This window comes from Thunnus albacares, chromosome 10 (assembly GCF_914725855.1).
Source record: "Thunnus albacares chromosome 10, fThuAlb1.1, whole genome shotgun sequence".
Lineage (NCBI taxonomy): Eukaryota > Metazoa > Chordata > Actinopteri > Scombriformes > Scombridae > Thunnus > Thunnus albacares.
Window position 1 is genome coordinate 3,688,805 of NC_058115.1, and position 21,069 is coordinate 3,709,873.

The 21,069-nt window shown below is 38.7% G+C and overlaps 1 long non-coding RNA gene across 3 annotated transcripts; it reads right to left on the reverse strand.

Annotated features, from left to right (window-relative positions):
- Positions 1 to 9,802: 9,802 nt before the first annotated feature.
- On the reverse strand, positions 9,803 to 15,764 carry LOC122990480. 3 transcript variants are annotated; one of them, XR_006405374.1, is made up of 5 exons: positions 14,389 to 15,764; positions 12,353 to 12,420; positions 12,135 to 12,226; positions 11,410 to 11,462; positions 9,803 to 10,401 (listed from the first exon to the last, which is right to left on the reverse strand). It is a non-coding gene; the product is annotated as an uncharacterized LOC122990480 (long non-coding RNA). The 3 variants fall into 3 exon arrangements; XR_006405372.1 differs by having other exon boundaries at positions 9,803 to 10,960; XR_006405373.1 differs by having other exon boundaries at positions 11,410 to 12,226.
- Between the last annotated feature and the right edge of the window lie 5,305 nt (positions 15,765 to 21,069).

Genomic DNA, 21,069 nt, shown 5'->3' on the forward strand with positions numbered 1-21,069 from the left:
ATTAGACTCCCCTTCGCTCAGCTCTTGAAGCACTGCCAGAGCCTCCTGAACAGTGTATCTTTGACATTTTCTTCCTCTCTCCATCTTCTGATCCCTTGCTTTTAGGCTAGTAGCTAGCTACTTTAGGCATATAGTATAAATCAAATGGCTACTTCTTTCTCCCCAGACAGTTCCTGTGCATGAAAACTGACCAATGAAAAATATGATAGACGCTCCACTCATAGAGCGCGAAAACAAATCCCACAAAAAGGGAAAACTTACCATATATGGTAATAATGTGTAATATGGTAAATGTGGTCTATATGACTGTGGTGGCGGTCAGAGGTATAAATGCTCAGAAATCTTGTGTGTTTTACTGTAGTGCCTTATAGAAACCTTATTTCAGAAAACATCAAAAACACATTTAGGAAAAGTCGTGGGCTGAAAGGCTCGTAGTTTTTATTTAAACAGAGTTATCTGCATTATAAAAACCCAAACAGTCTGTCAGACCATCTTGGCGGTGCTAGTGTTAAGCCCTTGATTGAGGACTGTGTGATTCTGCTGCAGTAACTTGAGTAGGAGGGTCAAAAACCACTGAACTAGAAAGACAAAATCAAGGCAGAGATTACCAGGATGATGGTGTGTGTGTGTGTGTGTGTGTGTGTCTGCACACACAACCAGGTCCAGTTGGACTGTATGTGTTCTGAGCCCCTGCAACCTGTCTTTGTTACAGCACACCTACAGCAGATTTTGTATGTGTCTGTCTTGAGCAGACTACAGCACAGTGCAGTCATGTGTGATGCCTCAACACAGAGTGAGTTCAGCTATGTCTTCATTAGATGCCTTTCACTCTCTCTCTGTCTCTCTTTCTCACACACACTCACACATAATAAAGAGAGTGACAGAGAGAGAGAAAGAGGGAGAGGCAAGGAGAACGTGTACTTTCCAGTTTTCTGTCTTCTCTCACGTTGGTCTTGTCTCCCCTCTCTCTCTTTCTCCATCACATAAACACAAACCCAGATTACTCTCTGTCCATGTAGCAGAACTCAGGCAAGAGAGTGAAGGAGGAAGAAACAAAAGGAGAAGGAGTAAGACATAGGGGGTAGGGGTACACCGCTATACACACTTAGAAAATACACAGACATACACACACACACACACACACACACACGCACACAGACAATGACCAGTGTGTTATCTTCTGGTCTGCTGATTTAAAGAGACAACACACCAACATCAACTCTGAGTCATGGCAACATCGCTTCCTCCTGACCTTGAATATTACATCAAATTCTATGATTTGAGCATGTAAAACGTTTACACTGGAAAAATGACAAACTGGAATATATATATTAAAATGTTGGGATACTAAAACTGCCTGATATTTGAGTGACACAACTGTTCCACAATGGAGATGAAGGTGCAACTCATAACTGGGGAAAAAGAGAAAAAAAAATGTTGACGACAGTGCAATATCTTTGCCGACAGCTTAGAAAACAAAACATAGAGGATGATCTGGGTCTGGTTTATTATATCCTATGTCTTATTTCTATCATTTTGTCCATCATTTAATCAATTATGATAACACTGTTCATGACAGTAATTGCTGAGATTTAAAAACAAGGCAAAATTGCTACAACAAAGTCCAATGGTGCAAGACAGGTTGTAAACAACCGTTTAGCAAGATTACCTTAAACTCTTCGTTTGGAGGTAAAACTGAAAGTGAGCGCACCTGAAATGTTGCTAATAATCACTGATTGCCTAGGAAAACTGTGTAGCACAACTATAAATAGTAGAAATCTGGGCATCGTGATTGATTACTAACTAATTTTTCCTGAGCATGTCACATCTTTCACTTGGTCATGTCGCCTCACACACACGCATAACATCAGAAAGATCAGGCCTTATGTGCAGGACAATGTGGTAGTGCCAAAGCAAAATAAATTAATAAAACAAAACTAGGCCTAACTAATCACTATCTCTGAAAACAGAAACCCAAACTAAAGACCCAACTTGTTTATTTGCAAAGTGACTTGAACAAAATACACAACAGTGGGGACACCAACCAATAAACCAAGTGTATATAACAAAAGTTACCTACATGAGTGAAAGTGTACAGGGTACCCCGACTTACCTAATGTCCTGAATCTTTTTTTATACCTAAACAACTTTTACTTAACAGGGTACCAATAGCTCATACACAGACAAGTCAAGGCTAGAGAATGAGAGAGCCTCACAATCCAGAGGCCTGTACTAGAAATAATTTCTACATATTAAAAGTAGGCTTACGCTTAAAATATATGTAGGAATTATTATATATGACTTAAATATAGAGTATTGTTTGCTATTCAGTCAGATGATGAAGAAACCATTCTGAATATGTGACATAAAAAACAGTAATGCCAGACTGTTTCTGCTACTGAAGCAAAGAGTGGAAAAGTAGTTAATGACCGATGAGGTCTATCTGACCCAAATGTTGCATCTATAATCATGGGAGCCAATTAACAGTGTGTGAATTATATTTCTCATAAAAGACAATATTTGATTTCTATTTCTAGTTATCATCACACAGTTGTCTCATGTTATTCTGAGCTGCAGTGATGGAATCAGAGTGTAAAATCATCCACACTGTCAGCTGTCACTCTCGGGATGAAAATACACTTTACAATTAAAATGCAGCTAAAATCATCATTATGTGTTTAGTGTCGTAAACAATCTCTCTGTTTGTTAGAAGCTCTGTTTCAAAACCAGAGTGGAAACAGAAAGTCTGGAACAATAAAATGTTTCCACTGACCTATAAAAATATATTTCTTCTTCTTGCCACTTTATTGTAACTCAGGTCTTTTGTCCATGTTGGGATCCTGTACGAATAATCACTCCTTTTTTTCCAGTGATCTGATTGGTCAGTGGTCGGGGTGTTGACAGATTGTGATCCAATCCTCTGAAGTTGTTCAGAGGATTGCTGTTCAGCTGTTCAGCATAAGTTACCATGGCGATGTACCCCCGGTAAGAAGTGAAGCACTGTTGTAACCCTGAAAACCCAGAGTTAAACCTGAAGTTACCTCGTTAACACCAAATCCTGCTTCCTAGTACAGGCTTCTGGTTAACTTCAGAGGATCAGATAAAAAACTGTCAACAGTCATCATTCCTGACAGGGACAAAAGTCCTGAGTTTACAATGAAGTGACAGGTAATAAAGAGAAATAGATCTTTTTATAGATCATTAGGATCAGTTTGCTGTTTCAGGCTTTTATGTGTCACTCTGTGTTTAAAACAGCTTCTAACAAATGGAGGGATAGTTTACAACACTATATACATAATGAATGATGATTACAGCTGCATTTTAATTATTCCATCACTGCAGCTCAGAATAACATGAGGCAACTGTGTGATGATAAATGGAAATAAAAACTAAACCCTCTGTTGTCTTTTAGTAGAAAAATAATCCACACTGTTAATTAGCTCCCATGATTATAAAAACACCATTTTAATCAGATAGACCTCATCAGGCATTAACTGCTTTTCTTCTCCTTTCTAACTTTTTTACATTTGCATCACATATTTAAAATAGTTTGTTCATCATCAGACAAAATATAAAAAAAGTACCCACTCCATACCATAGACTAAAAAAGCTTTACCACACTTATTTATATTTACTTAGAATATTTGGAAATTATTTCTAGTGTTTCTACTGCTGACTACTACAAGTCAGACTACTTTTAGTGTTGTTTCTGTATTCCCAGATCTCAGTATTAACCAGGTGTATAGATTGATATTATGACTGATAGCAATAATAGCTAAAACTACAAAAATACAAGACAGGAATATGATCTAATACCACATCCTCAGGAAAAGTATCCTTGCTTGGTATTTGAGAAGTTTGCACCTGTCAAATTGTCAGTACTACTCCAAAGTCGTGGTGTACACAGTTTAGACTTTACAGTATGGGACAGGGATAGCTACCTGTTGCTTGCCAGTAATAGTTGTGAAAATAGAAATTATGTCTCAGGGATACACTGTATATTATTGTAACTTAAATAGGGCATGTATTCTCCACTGTAGGACATGTTTCCAGTATGGTTTTGTAAAAAAAAAAAAGTTTATGTAGAGGAAACTCCACCCTATCACTTTCAACATGAACTTATGTACTTACTGTACTTATTAAATAATCATGTCTAAAATCACAACAGTATTGTATTATATTGCATGGCTGTTGCACTGGATTGCAGTATGCCTCTTTATTTTGCTGCAAATGTGGCACACTTCTATCCTCCTTTCTGTTGTATTTTTTTCATATGCTGAAAAATGTTTTCAGTCTTACTACATATTAACTGGGTGTACTGCCTTGAAGTTTGCTGTGCATATTAATGGTCCCAAGAGCTTGATTACTAATGATTTCTGTGACCTTCTGACCTTTTCTCTAACTCCACCATCAGTCCCAGATTTCCATTATGTTCACTTGAAAATGTCAAAATCTAACATGCAGATTGACATGAAATTTACTGAGGATATCAATTCTCTCTAAGGACAAATGGTGTATCTACTGATAAGACCTGGTGAATACTAAAATCCTCAGTATGTTGTTTTTGTTTCAGGCATCACTTTGATTTTTCTCTCTCTCTGCATGCTGTGTTGTCAGTTGTCTGCCCATGCAGCCTGATCAGTGGCTGAATGAAGAATCAGCCACCAGTCATCTGCACTGAATACAAAATGTTGCATGTGTGTGTATGTGTGTGTTGTTCTAGAAGGTACAGAGTGTTTCACACAAGCAGTTGAATAAGACATTATGTGAACTCTGAATGTGTGTGTGTCCGTGTGTGTGTGTGTGTGTGCGTGAAAAGAATTTGTGTCCATCAGTGTATCATGTTGAACTGTTAGTATAAAGTACACATGCATGTTTGTGTGTGACAGACATTTCTGTGTGTGCGTTTCAGTGTGTACATGTTTCAAAGACAGCGAGCTCCATGCAAAATGCAGTCACTCAACTATCAGACAATCAAACAAGACATCTGAAGTGCAATTATACACTTTTATTTCCTTGTGTGAATTGACCTGTCACTCACATCATCTAAGGCACTTTAGAAAACTAAAATAGAACTCTAGATTATAATTATGGTGGAAAAGGAGCTGATTTTAGCCTTTGATTTAAGGTATAAGCACTCATATATTAAACATCCTATAGCCTGCACTAAACTGATTTACATTAATACAGTTTGCAAAATGATGAGCACTATAATGGTTGTCAATAAGAAGATTTTAGCAAGAATTTATTTAGGAAATTAGTAATGTTGTGTTTTTATTTTGACATAGATGTCAATGTTTAAATGTTTCTTTGGATCACTATTCCGAGAGTAAGACAGACATAGACAAAACTGGATGTAGATAAGGTCCAATAATGATCTCAGTACTTTATCAGAGATTTTCTCATCTATAAAAGAATACAATTCTGGAAAATGCTAAATGAATGTAATGGCTTAGGATGATGAATATCATACAAAATTCAAGCTAGTAGCATTCAATATTACTTGGAAGTTCACTGTAATTCAACAATGAGACTGAGCCAAGATCATTCGTGCCTTTCTCTCTGGTCCAGCCTCCCCTCTCTCTTCCTCCCTCCCAATTCAACCCATTCATCAATTCACTGCAATGTGTTTGGATCTTTTATTGCGCCTCTTCTCATTCATAAACTAACCTTTTCCTTCACCTCCTGCAGAGTGCTCCAACCTTGGTCATGCCATCCTTTTCTTAATAAATCGTGTTCATTTCATATTTGTGCGGTGAAGTCTCCTCTTGTTGAACCATTTTACACTAGCCTTCAAAATTCCACATTATGAAACCTGGGGTGACCCTGTGGCTTGCGGGGTTACCTCCCTGTCTCTCCTTCAATTCCTGTAATCTCCCTACTCTCACTGTCAATTTTTGAAAAAGGAGACCTTAGTGCACCACCTTGTGGTGGAGACAGATGTCCCCAACAATCAGCCATGCTAGTAACTGTGCAACATGTTAGTAACTGTGCAAAGATAACATTTACGTCAATAAGAGATAGCTCCCAGGGGAATTTGGAAGGGGATGATCAGTAATGGCTCATTTTGATTTGCTGTGTGCAATGATTGAAAGCCGCTAGGCCATGTGTATTGTGAGAAATGTGGAAAATGTCTGGTACAATTGAGAAATATTAGAGGGGTTTGAGACACCACTTTTTTTTGAGATGAATCATGTCTGGATTATTACGAAAGTGTCAAGGTCAAACGAGATGGAGTTTAGAAAATAAGCTCTGCATTAGGAGGGAATATGAGAGGTATATAATTTAATGTTTTATGATTTTGCATTAGGTTCTTTATCCTGGGATCAAGGCCTCGGTTTGCTTTGTATTGCTCTTGATGCAAAGTAAACCTATTCACATTGAACTCTACAAGCATCCAGTGTATTTCTTTGAGTCTTTCTCTTATAAATTTTGAGTTTAATGCTAAGTTGTGGATGATCTGAAGATTTATTGGCCCATCTGAAGATTTTCCCACAACAACCTGGTGTATTTGTTTTACAGTGATAGTTTAGTTTAGTTTAGTTTAGTTTAGTTAATTAGGATACCCATTAGCTACAGCATTGCAGCAGATATTCTTCCTGGGGTCTGCAAAAAAACAAAAAAAATTACATTGTGACAATACAACTATAACAACTTACATCATAACACATAATGTCTCAAATAAACTGGGCAAAGACTAGCACACAGACAAGACAAGCTCCTAACAGTACAATAATCAAAATATATGCAATCCAATGACTTAATTTATGGAGAATATCCACCAGTGTTGGCTAACATTCCTTTAAATACCTTTTTATATTTTTCTGATTACCTTGCAATTGCAATTAGTAACATAATTTGTTAGGTTACTCTAACACATTAACCTAACCTGATTATATTTGATTACTTTAGTATTACTGAACTTCATAACTAGCGTTTAATTTAAATCTCAGTTTGCATTAGATCATTCCTAATTTTTACCAGTATGTGATTCTGAATACAAAAAAGCGACTCCGCCCCCATTTGCATTCCTGTCCTCCCTAAAAATGCTGTATCCTTGTATCATTAGTGCCATATTCTCAAATGTTGAATCAAGAAGCTACCAATTTAGTTGCTTCAGGCTCACACGGGAGGTTTTTATCCTTGAATACATCTTTGAAGAAAGTTGCCATGAAATTGGTGGGATTTCCCTTTTCAACATCTTGGACCAGTCCAAATACCCGTAGATTGAACTTTTGGCAGTGGGTCTCCAAACATTCAGCCTTTTCTCTCAAATCCTTGTTCTCCTTTTGGAGTAACGCCAGGGACACACTGGATGCATGAACCTCAGCAGTGCATGTGCGTCGCTGAACTGCTGCGTCTCGCACGCTTGCAGCGTCCACACAGGAAGCGCGTCTGCTGCAGCACTTCTGCCACTGGCAGCCCTATCTTTCTATCGTGTTCCCTGTCTATTTCTGCTGGGAACTGCGCGTCACGCAGAGAAAATAGGTGAGACCTTGACTCTAGATGACGTGACGCAGCAACCTCGTGTGAGACGCGCGTCTCGCGTGGGCTGTGTGGCTGCTCTAACCTGTTAACGTGGGCACAGAAATGAAAAGCAAGAGGTTCTGCGACGCACACGTGCTGCTAACGCATCCAGTGTGTCCTCGGCGTAACTTGTTGGATGTCTCCAGCGAGGTTATATGAGCCTCCATGCTGTACCTTAGAATTAACATTTCATGCTGACTCTCATCTTTTCTTCTTCATGGTCTGTCCTCTGCACATGCCCAGTAGGAGAATTAATTATTTTGGCGTTTTAATGTGGACCAAAGTGTTTGCAGAAACAAGCTGAAACTCCTGCTGTGGACGCATGTTGTTTTTGCTCAAAGACGACATTTTAGAATTTAACTGACTTAATGTAGATATAGTTCTGGTGGCCTGCAGTACCGGATCACACCAGCTTCCTTTCATCTGTGCATAAAGGTAAATAAAAAAAACAACCTGACACAGAATCCGCTATATTTCACCTGCCAAAATATGGTAAATGTTATGATAATGACAAAATAATAGTACATACATATTAGTAAGTGGCAACACTGTAATGCAGGAGGCAGGATGTTGACCTGCTGTGACCACATGTCTGTTTTCACTCCTATGTTTTATGAAATGGTGTACTCCCTGGTGACATATCCTCTCTCTGCTTCTCAACACGTCTGACCCTTTCACTGCACGCAAGTTTGTGTGTGTTTGTTGGGGAGACAGAGAGAGCGAGAGAGTGTAACCCAGAACAAAGATGCAAGAGTTACAAAAGAGTATCTAGGAGATCAAAGTAATTCATTTTGCACAGAAGACAATGAGAGGGTGAAAGTGTGTGTGCATGTTAATGCAACCTGAAATGTATTTTTATGCTCCAAGTGCGCCTCCATAATATGTGTACATAACTACAGTGATTGTGTGTTGGGCTCTGAGTGCTTCCAAAACGCTGGTGACCTTCACTCGCTACTGCTGCTGCTCTGCTAACGTGCTGCTCACGCTATGTTTTCTGTGTTGTCACATCTGAAAACTGAATTCTTCCGTGTACACCTCAACACTTCAGCTACAAAGGTAAATATGTTGCAAAATGCATCTGCTTGTAGACTTGATGTGACAACTTGCACAACAAAAATCTGGACTCATGTTCAGTTTTCACTTGTATAAAATATTCACACGTGAGCTGAATTTGAAGTCACAGAAAAAATATTCACAAATGTGTGGATTGATAATTACATAAATATGATGACAGCATCACCATCATCTGACACTCCGCACTTTAGTCTCTCAGGTCTATCCACATAGAAATAAACATGTCTATGTATGGGTGCCTGGTTATGTTTTAAAATGGGGGAGCAAACTTGGAAAAATACATAAAAAATAGAAACCTATTATTGGGAATTGCAAGAAAGTTTCAGAGCGACAGAGAGACAGAGCTTCCCTGTAACCACAGTAACTTACTCTCACTCCTGTCTGTGTAGGCACGCTGCAAGAAGAGAAGGAGAGATGCTGTGAAGAACCGCTGACTGAGATTATTGTGAGGAGCATGCGTAGGATACATTGCAATACAATAGATTTGTGTATATTTCTCTCTCTCCCCCTGATGGTTAGTGTGTTAGTGTTTGAACATAAACTGAAGAGCTCTGAAGGGGGGGATGTAAACTTATGTAAAATGTGCACCAGATCCACGAGTTTTTGTTTTGTTGCTTTTTTTGTACCTGAGGAGAAAAGTTTTTAGGAAATTTGAAGGCTGTAGTCACTAAATCCATTTTGTGTGAAAACAATACAAATGTGTTACAGTTTGGTCCAAACTGTGCTGTTGTGCCAAAATTAGCCTCAGGCTAATTTCTAGAGTTGCTCTGCCAACAAGCCAGCTACAGAGGTAGTTACAGAGCCGGATCGACTGTATGTGTAAAAGGGACTGCTGGCATGGTGGGACGGGAGCTGACGCTGTTGTGTTAGCCCGTATTCAGACCAGGGCGTGTTTGCTTTAGAACATAACCGCTGTGAAAAAAATCAGAAAATAAACTGACTCATTGGCTTCCTCACTACCAGCACTCCCTCTCTTCATTCACCCTCTAGCTCACTTGACCCCAGCTGCTCTCTCTCTCTCTCTTTTTCTCTCGTCTTTTTTAAAATGAGTCTGGAGGCTGACAGCAAAGTTTAATTTTACTTTTAACGTTTTCAAACAAAGAGAAATGTCCTCCCCTCGTCCTAGTAACGTCTTTGCACTCCCTCATGGCAGAGTTTACAGCTCTGATCAGTTTGATATCTGTCTTACACGTCACGCCTCTGAATCCGGAGTGCCGGCATGCTATGTAAAAGCACACACGGAGGCGGCTTTATGCCAGCTTTGTATGGATGAGGGTAAAGAATCAAAGGTGGATCCTCTTTGCGACTATAATGCGGATCCTCTGTATAAAAGAGGCTTAGGACAGCTGCATTTGAAGTAGGCTCAGAACAGGATGAAAGAAAAGGCGTGAGACTGGAGGCATCATTCCATTTGTTTTTTGTTTTTTTTATTGGGCAAAAACCTGTACGAAATAAAAGGCTGTATCTGCCTAACACTGTAGTTTCAACTGAGAAAATTCAGACAAATCTGACATTTGGACTGAAGTGTCTTACAGAGGCTGTAGCAACGTTTTCAGTAATTGCCTCATTAAATGAAGTATAAAGGACAAAGGATGGGTCATGTTTGCAGCTATGCGTAACTACAATACATTGGTTACTGGCTAAATGATAGACAAACTCATACTGAAACATGTTTAGACAGATAGGTGTAAATGCAGTGTTTGTTGCAGAGGAGAGCTGTGGGAATGTCCTGAGTTGAGATGAGAGGATCTGCAGGGAGCAGCTGCACAGCGAGCAGGGAGCAGGATGACCACAGCATCACTACAGGACACAAGAGGGAAAAGAGGGATTTTAATTCAGCAGCAGATCATAAATCACTAATCTGCTGGAGCATCTACACAGAAACATTTACCAGGACCAGGGAGGAGGCTTCTCAACCGATCAACTTTACAGTGACAGTTTAACTTCTACAGTCTGACTTTTATCTAACTTCTTTATTTCAATCTGTGCAAGGGCTGCATCTGCAAATGACTCAGAATCCACTTTTGTGTTGTAGCACTGACAATGTGGTGCGTGTGACCGGTCTGTATATTTGTTTGTCCTCAACCAAATGTGTCGACCTGAGAAAGACGCTGCTGTCGCTTGTAACTGGAATATATCATATATCTCTACGCTTGTTTGTGTGTGTGTGCATGTGTGTCTGCTCTTGACCAGCTTTTTTCTTATGCTCCAGTACATTTTAGTTATATCATCACACATCAAAATGAATGAGTCTGAAAGAGGGGGAGAAGAATAGAGTGAAGGAGTATACTTCTGATCAAGGATGACCTCTGTGAGGATTGGCCGAGTGGAGGCAAGAGTAATCTTCACCTGGTGTATGCTAAAACAGCAGATAAACAAAAGCAGTTCAAGCTGGTTTTGGTATAAGGTGGTGAAAAACTATTTATAAAAATGAAAAAAACAAACAAAAATAAAACGTTTAAAAACGTGTCCAAAAACCATAAGGAAACTCATCTGTAACCAAAAGAAAACCTAAACTAGGCCCATGGCTAGGGGCAGCCAGCACATGCTGTTTGCAGCAGTTCTGCACACACCTTGAGGAATTTCTATCCCTGCCTTTTATACAAGGACCATCTCCTCTCCAGACAAACCAAAGTTAGATCACAATCAATTAAGTAATCTGAATAAACTTTCTGACTCAAAACAACATAGACAGGGTTTACATGTTAATCAAAATATCCTAACATAGGAAACATTGACAAACGCATTGTTTGGGGTACTTTAAAAGACCAGTCTGACAAAACAATGAATGTGTGTACTCCAACCCACCTGGTACAGTCTGGGTCCCCCCTATCATAAAGCCCTTTGGAGCCTCCCACTTCCTGGTTGGCAGTTTGGATATGAAGCACATAGAGCACAAAGTTTGTGTGTGGAAACGTAAAAGAATGTAGCACAGCACATTCACATAGCACATAGCACTGCTTGGCACGAGCTTTGTTCTCAGGAGGGATATACAAACCACTATAAAATGGACTGTATCTTTATTTTCTTGACAGAAATGTGGAATTGGACAGACGTGGAAATAATAATAATCTTCTGAGACCATTAACTTGCTATGTTTTCAAACTGCACTGACTCCGGTAGTTAATTTCCAGGAAAATACAACTGAGGAATATAACTGTCTTGCCAGAATTGTGAATAGTAGCATTGCAGGAAAAAAGCAGGAATATTTTGTATGAACAGAAACTGCTGCCTTTTCACTAGAGATAAAAAGAGATATTTCCAAATTGTGCACAAGAAGAAAAAACTTCTTACATGCCTTAGTATTTCTTTGGCTAATGTACTGTATAGTGATTTATCTGGTAGCTTGCTGCCATTCCAATTTTAGTTGGTATTTAAACTTTAGTTTGGTAATATTAGATGAAGGTCAGTGTGTTGTCATCTTTACCTGTCTGTGTCAAATGAACACTCATCTAATTCCATATTGTTGTTAAAATTACAACCAATTTAAGGACATATTACCCCAAAATTTAACACCACAACATTACACTTACTTCGGACTTGGTGGAAGCTCCAATCCGGTTCCATATCCTTTATTGCCTGGAGATCAGCAGTTGTTACCTCCTCATTATGAGGCGTTTGGAAGCTGAAGAAACACATACACAAACTTTTGTAGAGCTGAAGATATCTGCCCATTCAGCATAACATACCTGATACAAGTTGACCTGTGTGTTTTGTATTACTTCACAATAAAAATAAAAAGAGAACGTACTTGTGAGTTGGCTGGACCTGCCTTTGCAGCTGCTCTCCCAGGCCGCTATGGGTTTGATGGACCAAGGCCTGTAAGGACATGTATATTCTAAGTCAGTGGTGTCCAATCATTTGCTTTTGAGGGCAGAGAATATGTTAATTATACTTGGATGCTTGGACATACATATTAATAATTTTAATAAAATTGGTTTATGCAACATAGAAACATATAAGGTTTAAAAAGCATTCAAACTGATCAAACAAAACATTATCAGTGATGATGGAATCTTCATTGTTGTAGAATTTAGAAAAAATATAATTACATAGGAAAAAGACTGAAAAATGGACTGCAAGCTCAAAACAAAGACCATAAAGCAAAGCAGGCAGTCCTTACAATAGAGCCGAGATGTAACTAATTTGTGTGCATTGTTTTTTTTTTTATATTTTTGTTTGTCTTAACTTCCACTCTTCCTTAAAAATAATACCTTTGTTTATACTCTCAAGGCTTAAAGCTGAAAAGGCCCTGAAAGGTCTTCCTCCAGAGACTGCAGATTTTTAACTCATCAAGTGAAAACTTGCAGCCAAAAGAGGAAAAAAATTCCCAACATCGATCAAACAGTTGGGTGTGCAGATTTTTCATCACAGCCCGAATGGCTACAGGACATTGAAGAGGCATTTTATTCTTCCATCCCATCAACACTTCAGTGGTTCATAAATGCCAATGTAGGCCATTTCCATGTAAGAGTATAGTTTCATAATTTCATGGATCATGACATAATTATAGACCTAGAGTGATGTGTCAGAAGTTCATAATATAGTTAAATAACATATTGTAATATTAGACTTTCTATGCTATTACCATGTTTCTGTTCTGCTATTACAAATCTACAAATGTGTCCACACTGCATTGACTTCCCTCCTTTCAGATATTTTTAATATGTGAATCCATTCCACTAACAGACTACTGCTCCTCTGTTTTGCAGCCAAGTTTCCTTGATCCTATCCTGAACCAGATGGCACAGCAAACCAAAACAGTGAAGCCATCTGAGCTTGCTGTTTCATTAGTTTTTGATGAGATGGCCATCAAAAAACATCTTGATTAAAATCAGGCATCGGACAGGATAGATGGACTCATAGCTAAAGGCAAAATGGCTAACCAAGCCATGGTACTGATGACTCGAGGAGATGCCTCAAAGTGGAAGCAAGTGAGTTAGAGTTCATTAGCTTCATTCTATACTTGGAGCAACTGAACATTACACACACAGAAAACAGTTAAGTTCACTTAAAGGGGTCATATTATGGGAAAGACATATGGTCTGACATTATGGAATGATTATTGTGTGTTTAGGACAAATAACTGTAAACACTTCCATCTGCTCACTGCAGGTTTAGGATACCTCCTGGCCAAAGCTACTCTCTCTGCAGAAGAGACAGCAGAAATACTGTCAGAAGCTGTGAGGCACCTAAGCAAGATTGGCCTGGAGGTCAGTTTCATTATCAAATAAAATATGGCCATCATATGTACTGTATATATGTTTGTTCCAGCCCATTGCATTTGCTGTAGCACTGTAGCAGCTGGTAAGCAACTAATTTTTCATTCTATTTTAGAGAGCCTAATAGAATTTTTACGAATGTCCAGAAATGTATTTAATCAACATGAACAATTTTTTTTATGATGCATCTGTGTTACGTAAATACGGAAATCAGAATTCAATCTGATTGTTGTTGGATCAAATTGTTAGGCCTGTGTATTCTTACGTTTTAAATGATTTCTCTTCACCCTTATTAAAATATGTAATGTAATAATTTTACAATCATATAGGGATGAAGACAATGATTGACCCAAAAAGGATACCAAGTGAGGCACATGTTACAGCAGACTTCTTTGTGGATATGAACAGGCTGTTCGACATACTGAATTTAAGGTATTAATTATGACTCCATTTGAAAGGCCTACTGATAATCAGATTTTTTTTTTTTTTTTCAATTTTTGGCTTTGATTGTGAGTGTCAGTGTAGGTGAAATTTTGATTATCAAGATTGATTAGCAAACACTTACTTTTCAGAAGCAACTCTGATACCAATCCATGGCACCGGCCCCTCAGACCAAGAAGTGCTCTACAGATGAATACCCTCACAGACAGCCTTCACTGGATCTCTTCTTGGACCTTCAGGTTGGCTAGAAAACATTACATATGGTGTGGTCTGAAAAAGGCAATTGACGATTGAAATGTGCTTTCATTCACATAAGATTCATCAATTATGTGCTATGATTGAGTGAAAGTATGCAGGTCAGAATGTTTCAAGCAGTAGTCCTTGGTAGAGTGCTGAAAACATCTAGAGATTTGTATAGTGACAGTGCATTTAAGCCAACAAACACGGTATGATTGCAGTCAGGTTTTTATCTCAAATAATCCAAATCCACATGGACATTTGCTCACCCCTTTATAAACTGTACTTTCTCAATTTTAATTACACTAGGAACCTGTACATTCTGGCAAAATTTAAATAAAATACTCTACATACAATAAATTCCTGATTGACACCTGCACCATGTATGTACATTCTAATAATCTCTAGTTTGTATTGTTGCACTGCACTGTTTACAACTGGGTACATTTCCATATACATATATATATACAGTATGTCCCCCTTATTGTTCTTCAGCTTTTTATTTATTTTCTCTACATGATCTATTTACACTTATTATCTTGCAATGCTGATGTGATGCCCTGATTTTCCAAAGGGGATTAATAAAGTACCTTATCTATCTATCTATCTATCTATCTATCTATCTATCTATCTATTTATCTACATTATCTGTGTGTGTGTGAGAGAGAGAGTCTTGACATACATATATGGCTGGCTGGACAGAGAGACGAAGGTGGACCCATTACTCTCCTCCTATATATATAATATACAACCCTTGGCAACTTGAATATTTTCCTAAAGAGGAAAAGATACATACAAGGCAAAATTAAGATAGACATCAAACTAACAGTCACTGAAAGTGCCCTGGGCAGGGAGCAGTCTCAGCAAGACTCTGAGGCAGTAAGTAGAACACTGACATTTTCTCTGTCCGGCACACTCAGAGCATGCATTTGCTCTGCAAGAAAAAATAGAGAGATACATTCTGTGCAGGATAGGAGCAGAGTTACAGCAGGGCAACCACAAAATAAGAAGATGACACAAGAGCCAAGAGAAAACAAATGTTTCACAAGCTAGATTGATAGAATCTTCTAGAGGGAAACATTCACACTTCACATTCACAAAGTTCACACATTCACACACAGTAACAGTAGTTGGATCGTAGAGTCAAAGTGTGGAGAAGTCTGGGACCGAACTCTATCCTCCAAGATGACAATGCTCGCCTCTGCAGAGCGGGGTTCATCAGAGACTACCTCCAGAATTTGGGAGTGGAGAGGATGGAATGGCCTGCCAGCAGTCCTGACCTCAACCTCACTGAACACTTGTGGGATCAGCTTGGGCGTGCTGTTCGTGCCAGAGTGACCAACACAACCACATTGGCCGACTTGCGACAAATGCTGGTTGAAGAATGGGATGCCATCCCACAGCATTGTGTGACCAGGCTGGTGACCAGCATGAGGAGGAGGTGCCAGGCTGTTGTTGTGTATGGTTCTTCCACACGCTACTGAGGCTCCTGTTTGTTAAATGAATAAATTGTTAAATTGCCAATATGTCTTGTTTCTTCAAACTTCAATCATCCAATCCACGAAACACCAAACAATGTCAATGGCAGAATAAGCTGTTTGGCATTGGCAGAGAAGATTTGGCAAATTTTTCATGGGCGCAACCCACATACTCAGCTCTGCTGCTCATCCCACAAATGTATATTCCTTACAAATGTGGCACCATTTAAAAGGGAAATAAACAGGCTTTCCAACAGTATACGATTTATTGCCAAGAAGCATTGTTACAACAAAGAAATAATCTACCAAACACAAATTTCCTTACTTTTTGTGCTATGTTTAGATACATATAGAATAAAATAACGCTGCCAAAACTATAGTATTGAATGTGTGCTCCTGATTTTTCTATTTATATTTTGGATTTGTTATTTCCTGCACGTTATCTTGTTCAAAACCAAATGTTACTGGTCTAACGTTGTGTCAAAATTTTAAGCTAATGACAATGACATTCACGAACACCCTAGCTAACTAATTTTCATAATGCTAAATATGGCTGTAGAGCTGTGTAAAAATGTTAGCAAAAGAAAATATAAATACAATATGCAAATATAACCTAGATACATATAAATTCTGTCATTTACTTGTAAGCCCACTTACCTCTATCGATAATAACATCATACGATGCACAACACAATCTGCTTTCTTCCATCCACCACATGACTTTCACAACAGGTGCAGTGTGTAGGATTTAGTGGCATCTAGAGGTGAGGTTGCATTTTGATCCTAACATTGACTGAACTATAAAGAAAATTACAAACTAGATTGAATTGTATTATATTGTACAGGTGTATTTACCGTAATAAACTCATTACTCAGCGTAACAGCCTGTAATATTCCAAAAGATTGTAAGTATGTTGTTAATACTGTACTTGAGTTGTGAAAACTGTGGCCTTCATAAATGTATTGCTGAATTTCTATGGTTCATTTTTGTATGGCAAGTCTTGCATACCATAATATTACTTCAAAATGTGTTTGTGTGTGGGTGTGTGTACTTCAACACTGATACTGCTGCTGCTTCTCTCTAAAGTGAAACTCTTGTTGACCCATGGACAGGCTGTTTTCAGCACTGCATTTGGCCCAACACTTGAATACAACACTTTTGATTTCTGAAGTGGGTTCAAAGGCTTAGAAAGAAACAAATGATCTGACTTTAGCTCTTTATATCGATGGTTTACTGTGAAAAACAAATCTCTGTTATCTCACCAGATCTTATACTGTTTCTTTCTCTGGCACTTCCTCTTCCATGATTGTTTCTTGATCAAACAGATATTTAAAAAGCCCTGAAGCTGTTGTCCCAGCTATTGATTTTTTGTAGCCTAATGTTGGTGATCTTGGAATTTACACTTTCTTCTGTAAGGCCCACTTTGTTATGCTGTAATGCTATAGTTAAGAATATGAGCCAAAAGACTTAAAATGGCACTCCAATAGTAATAACAATGGGCTCTGACCTGATTTGAAGGATAAGAGAGTTCAACAAAAATATGAGGTCCTGGAGCTGTGCACTTGCACTGCTGCTGCCCTTTGCTGATGTCGTTTCAGCAGTGGAGTGGCAGTGATGCTGCAGACTTGAAGGCTTGCAGTGTGGAGAAATGTCAGGTTTTTTTTCTCTGTTCTGCATTCCAGAAATCCCTCTCATCTCTCTCAAGCACTAAACAGTGATGTACTCTGAAATTAAATGGTGGGAAAACCATCAGTATAAGCAATAATCTATTTTATATAATAATAAGAGCATTCATTTTGAGTTCCCATCATGAATATACATGGAGGTGAGTAGGTGAGAGAAAGTGTGTGTGCAAGTGCATATGAAAGCAACTCTGTCGTTTATGTGTGTGTCCATGTATCCATCAGACCATGGAGATGACTGCATCCATGCTTGCTTGTATCCATGTGTACAAGCCTGTGTGTGTGTTTGATAAGACACCAAAGTTAGTGTGTGGTAAGTAGAGCTAATGGTGGAGTATGAGCCAGGTAGAGCAGAGCTGGACAGGATCGTCCATGTGTCTGTATAGATGTGTGTATGTGTGTGTGTGTGTGGTAATTGGAGGAGTGGTTGTGTGTGTGGTAAGCAGGGCTGAGCTGATATACTCTCCTGCTGATACATATGGAAAAAGCAAATTTAAAGGGTAACATCGATTTTACACATCAAACTGTGTTCCCAGGTGTTGGGCAGACAGATCATTGGTCAGGTATAGTGATGTTGGAATTGTGAATGAAGAGATTCTGACAGTGCGGGAAACTGGACGTTACGGAGGGAACAGAACAGAAGAAAATAGCTGACCTGTACTGAAATAAAGGCAGAATGTGAGGGAAGAGGAGGGCTTTCTTTTTGAATTTTCGCCAAAGCTTCATTTGGGGCTGAAGAATACAAGTTTGAAAATTGAAAAAATCTAGGGGTGTGGAGTTAGAATGAAGTGAGGTTACCAGACTTCTGTAGCCCAGTCTAGATGAAAAAGAATATTTTGATCTTGATTTTTTTAAACTGTCCATGGTGACTCAAACAATCTTATAGCAGTGCAATACTAAATCAGTCTAGTACTCTTAAAAACCTTCCATGGAATATACAGTATTTGGATCTCCAATGTATGGAGGAAATTTGCACCAATACTGCAAAAATGTATCAGAAGTATCATAGCTATTGTCAGTTTTGGTATTTCTCATGTTTTTTTCAACTGCATGATCAGATGCATCTCCACAGGTTGAGATCAATGTTCCAAACTATTCATAAAACCCTTAAAAAAGTGATTTGCATTGCAAGGCATTGTGGGATTCCAAGCAGAGCAGGACTGACCAGCAGTGCAAAAACCTAATTTGCATTAAGTTGAAACTTTTTTAACTTTATGCCAATAACCAGCCAAATCTGTGTGCAAACTGCATGGTGATTTGCCAAAAGCTACTCACTAGCTTGCAAGCACTGACACCCTCACAGCAATGTGTGATAAGTGGCAAAGGTGATGATGTGTGAATTGTTTGCTTCCTGTGGGTTTTGATGGTTAATCTTGCTAACCACTACCTGCCTTTTTGGACACCAACTGCTCATCAATAGCCCTTTGGGCTTGTTTACCAATGTGAACACTTACCTGTTGCCAACTTTTGCCAGCCTTAATAATCTAAAGTAAACTTTGCTTTTAATGCAACTGCCCTGCCTTTGAGTCTTGCGTCATGGGTCTAAACCCTGTTTTACTGAGCTATTACAAACACATCGCTGGTTTTGGTCTTTTTATGGGATTTGTTGACATCAAGAAAAATAGAATATGGAACAATGAAGCAGCCTTATCCTTTAATAAATATAGTTTGTTGCTCGATTTACCATTTATGGGATTGGTTAAGTGTGCAGTGTGCAGTTTTTCAAAGAATGTAACAACCAAGGTGCTGATAAAATGCAGATCAGTGATATACTGTAACAGATCAACACATCTTCATACCGAAACAACAGAATAGATCAATTTACAATAACTCTTAAAACGACCTACATGAGTGTTTTCAGCACCCTTTAGAGGATGGATGGGGAGTTAGGTTTAGGCACAAAAATCACTTGGTTAGGGTTAGGGAAAGATCATGGTTTGGACACCCAAGCCACAGCAACTCATGGTGTAAACACCAGTGAAATACACTGCTTCTTGCAGGGAGAAACACACCTGAGCCATTTGAAAGACGCTTGGTTGGAAGTGGGAGGCGAACAGTTGTCTCCTACAGCAAAGGCCACTCTCTGCCTTTTTGCCATCTTGCTAACTATCCAGCCATCCTCACTACCCACCTTGTCCTGATAAGAAAGTCACGTTATATTGATGTCACCTAAAAGGCATCACTTCCGCAGGTCATAATTACAACGGCTGCTAGATGATGTAAATGTAACCATGAGTTGTTTTTGCTGACCTGAATTTTAGACCTATGCTGTCAATTTTCTTGTTAGGATGGGCTGAACAGATAAAAGCCTTATAATATTCTTATAGGGGCTTAAAATATCCTCTGTTGCGTGATCTTGTCACACTTTGTGGCATCATCATATAATAAAATATTTTTACAAGACCTTTGGCTATAGTGTGTCTGTTGTTCAAGCCTTTTATGGAGGAGCTGTTATAAGTTATAAGATTATCTATTTTACAGTATATTTTTATAAGAATTTTGTTCATGCCCTTAATTTCTCTCTCTGTCTTGCACTGTTTTTTCATTATTATATTTGTGTGTCCACCTCTTCCCACGCTCTTTGTTATTTTCCTCTGTGACTCCAGCAATCTGTCTCTGTGTCTCTGCCTCCATCTCACTCTCCCCTTGACAGTTTCTTTAAAGCATACTTCAAACCAGACCAAGCCTTTTGACCATGGCAGTTTGCACTGTGTGTGTGTGTGTGTGTGTGTGTGTGTGTGTGTGTGTGTGTATTTATGTATATAGAGGGAACAGTTCCTTTCATCTTTAAAAAGGCAGGCCAACTTTCGGGTCCCTTCTGTCTTGGTTTCCAGTTGAGTTTTTCTGTCTTAACTTTCTCTTTAACTATCTGTCACATCTTTAAACAATGTCCCTCTATCTCCTCCCTCTTTTATTTTGTTATTTATTTATTTTACTTCTTTGTTCTGCCAACTCCTCTCCTTTCTCCCCTCTTTGTGGCTGTAACGCCTCATTCACCCAAACCCTCTCTCTTCTTCTCCTCTTTGTCTCTCCTCCATCTCTCTTTCAATAACTTACTCTTTCAGTTCAATTCTGTTGAATTTCAAATAAGCTTTATTGACATGAGCGTCCCTGTAAGGTTGGTTGAGCAGTGTAGGCAAAAAGAAAGGGGTCCTTAAACTGTTCAACAGTTCAAATTCTTTATTTTCCTTTTTTTTTTGTTTTGTTTTCAGCTGTGGATTAGTGTAGCGCATTCACAGTACAGATCAGCTTTGCCAAAACCGAAGAAAATCAAAACTGAAGAAAAAATAACTGGGAACCAAATTAAAATTAAAATAAAAAAAGAATGAAAGGAAACAAACAAGAAAAGAACTCTGCATCGGGCTATATCCCATTTAAGTCTGGGCCCCTGGCAGTAGACAGCCACT